Source organism: Bos mutus, chromosome 15 (genome assembly GCF_027580195.1).
Source record: "Bos mutus isolate GX-2022 chromosome 15, NWIPB_WYAK_1.1, whole genome shotgun sequence".
In the NCBI taxonomy this organism is placed as follows: Eukaryota; Metazoa; Chordata; class Mammalia; order Artiodactyla; family Bovidae; genus Bos; species Bos mutus.
Window position 1 is genome coordinate 37,907,189 of NC_091631.1, and position 3,960 is coordinate 37,911,148.

Sequence of the window (3,960 nt, forward strand, 5' to 3'; positions counted from 1 at the left end):
GTCAGAGACAGGGCAGGCAACACACCTGAAACCCTACTAGGGATCTGCACTTGCCCAAATGTGCTCCTCCACTAATCATATGTATCTTGGAAAATGGCACCTCATTCACCCAGTTGTCCATGCCAGAAACCTGGAAGTGCTTCCTGACACTACTTTTTCAATGACCCTTGTATCCAGTTCATTAGCAAAAGAAGTGAAAGTGAAAGTCACTCAGTCGTGTCCAACTCTTTGCGACCCCATGGACTATACAGTCCATGGAATTCTCCAGGCCAGAACACTGGAGTGGGTAGCCTTTCCCTTCTCTAGGGGATCTTCCCAACCCAGGGATCAAACCCAGATCTCCTATACTTCTGGCAGATTCTTTACCAGCTGAACCACAAGATTACACACACACACAGACACACACATACACATGTGGAAATGGAGAAAAGTGAAGAGATTATATTTATATATATCTACCACCACCTGCCTGTTTGCCTGCTAAGTCACTTCAGTCATGTCCAGCTCTTTGCAACTCTAAGGATGACAGCCCACCAGGCTCCTATATCCACAGGATTCTCCAGGCAAGAACACTGGAGTGGGTTGCCACGCCCTTCTCCAGGGCATCTTCCCTACTAGCGTCTCTTATGTCTCCTGCATTGGCAGGTGGGTTCTTTACCACTAACGCCACCTCCATCACCTTAAACCTATTCCTAGCTATTTATCATGTTACTCGGACAGTAGTTTTCTATGTATTCTACCCACATCCTCTCAAGCACTATCTAATCCATTCTCCACAAGGTAGCCAAGACAATCTTTAAAACCACAAAACAATTCTCTTTCATAGACACCTATTCAATGATACATATACATCACTTCAAACTTTCAGTTACATTGCACCTAAGATAAAATCCAAACTCCTTAACCTACTTTATGTCAAAAGAAGTCTCATGGACACATGCATTAGAAAAAGGATTTCCTTAGAAAAATACTTGCAAAACTTTACAAGTGAGTTAAGGCTTTAGTAGGACTGGTTCATCAAACACTCTTCCCCGCACCCAAGGTTATAAGGTTTACAGTCAGCTGATTCATGACTGAAGAGCAGTTTTCTCATACGACTTCGATATTCCCCCAAATTCTTGCGTATTTTCAGACTTGCAAAAGTCAGCCACGCAAACGTCATTAATTGAGTTGTTTTTGTTAGGGAATCAATAACATGGGAAACATTGAAGGTTTCATTCACTTTGGAGACCTACAGAGAGTGTGACACAGATTTTGTTTGGTTACCTCAGAGTGCAGTTGTTTTGTTTTTTTCTAACTGTGACGACTATACTTACATGGAAACAGGGCAAGGCACCAGTTTTGCTTTACATGGGCATGACTGGGCTATTTCTTATGTCTTCAAGCCTCAACTCATGCTACTCTCCCCATCACTTTTTACATTCCAGCATACTGGAATTCTAGCAATATGACTTTCAGGTTCACAAAGCTCTTCCCCAGAATACTGTCCCTTCTGTCTCGCATACACTCCACTTGAGCCTTTACCTAGCCAAATTTTACTCTTCTTCCCAGTGGCAACCTAAATATCACTTCCTTCAAATTCCACTCTAAATCAGGCTCTCATGTTATTCAATGATAGTGTTCTGCACTGTCAGTTAGGATGCTGTTGATTGCCAGTAACTGAAACACCAACTCAAATGTGTTGCTAGGGTCTTTAAGGCCAGGAGGGTTTGGGCAAGAATAATAACATTCATCACTAAGTTTACTTTTGTCTAATGCTCACTTTATAAACCTTAAAATGTATTAAACAGTATTTCCTGAAAATACAATGCAGAATCCACTAACCGTATGTGCCTATTGAACACTTGAAACTAAGGAATGGCTAATGCAACTAAGGAACTGAACTTTAAATTTTGTTTATTTTTAATTAACTTAAAATTTTAACTTTAAACTGATAATTCATTCAGTTACTGGAAAACTTATAAATTTGTTTGGAAAATTCAAGTATGTGGATCATTTTTTTTTTTTTGGCTGTGCTGTGGGGCTTGCAGGATCTTAGTTCTCTGACCAGAGATTGAATCAGGGCCCCAGCAAAGAAAACATCAAGTCTTAACCACTGGACTGCCATGGAATTCCCTGGATCTATTTTCTTTTCAATGCCAAATTTTATGAAATTTAAGTACAGGTCCAATAGTTCCAATTAAAATTAAGCAACTGAATTAAGTATATAAGTGTAAAATACATACTGCATTTACAAGACTTACTATGAAAAATAATGTGAACTATCTCAATTTTATATTGATTATACATTGAAGCTATATTTTTTATATATTGGGTAAAACAATATTATTAAACTAATTTCATCTACTTCTTTTTATTTATTTAATGTGGTTACTAGAAAAATTTACGGAGAAGGCAATGGCACACCACTCCAGTACTCTTGCCTGGAAAATCCCATGGACGGAGGAGCCTGGTAGGCCGCAGTCAATGGGGTCGCTGAGTCGGACATGACTGAGCGACTTCACTTTCATTTTTCACTTTTATGCATTGGAGAAGGAAATGGCAACCCACTCCAGTGTTCTTGCCTGGAGAATCCCAGGGACGGGGGAGCCTGGTTGGCTGCCGTCTATGGGGTCACACGGAGTCGGACACGACTGAAGCGACTTAGCAGCAGCAGCAGCAGCGGAAAAATTTAAATTACGTACATACCCAGTATTATGTCTATATTGGACAACTAATCAAAACATAAATTTAATGAAGTTTCCACTTAAAGGTTTTGAGGGAGGTGGGAGGAAATGCAATTATCAAACTAGTATTTTTTTTTTTTAAGATAGATGTGTAACATGCTGAAGCTGGATTGGAGTTTGGGATCAAGAGTGGATGACATACTGGATAAAACAGGAATTTATTCCAGGAAAGTGAGGCTATTGGTTTGGTCTAGAATGGAGGTTGTGGAGATGAAGCCCATACACATAAGAGGCACTAGGTAAAATTGACGGTGTTACAAATCTATTTAATCAGTTTCTTTTCTTGTTCACTCAAAACAGTGATTACAAGCTAATCTAATCACATTCTATAATTTAATGTAAACACTAATTAAAATGTCCTTAGTCAAATTCTATAATCAAAACGTTGATTACAAATTTAATCCAATTCTTCAACAATTTTATTAAAAATCACAAATCTAGCAGATTCTCATATGCTTCAAAGACCCCCCACCCCCCAAAACCCCAAACAAAACCCACACAAAATACATGAACTAGCACAATGATTACGGAATTCACTGCAACGTTTCTATTTAAGCTCGTCACAAAGGTAGCACAGATATGACGAACGAAAAGTAGCTGCTAACTGAACCACCAATTTGCGTTAAGGAATGAACCGACTGTCTCATTCATGGTAACCTAGAGTAGAAAATGAAACTGGCCAGGCCCACCTGGAAGAGGATAAATCCGGGGCTCGGGGGCGGAATCGGGCTCAGGAAAGGATGGCTATAATTGGCCAGAATTCCCATGCCAGTCACGGGCGACAAGGGCTTCCCTTGTAGCTCAGTCAGTAAAGAGTCTGCCTGCAATGCAAGAGACTTGGGTTCGATCCCTGGGTCAGGAAGATCCCCTGGAGAAGGAAATGGCAACCCACTCCAGTATTCTTGCCTGGAGAATCCCATGAACAGAGAAGCCTGGCAGAGTCGGACACTACGGAGCGACTTTTCACTTCACTTCACTTCACTTCACACACGTCAGTCAGCGGCCAGGCCCCGAATCCGAGCCTCATTCGCCCCCAAGGTGGGCGGGGCGGATACGCCCTCCACCTATTTATCCCCGCTCCTGGGCGGCTTCAGGTTCAATAGCCTCAGGCCCTCGGCGAGGTGGGGCTACGAATCTTCCGAACCCGCCTTTAAAATCGGGGAACCTGAACCACAGGAGGAGCGTTCCCAACGGACAGGCCCTCCCGCGGGGAGAGTTTCCGGGGCAGGGGGCG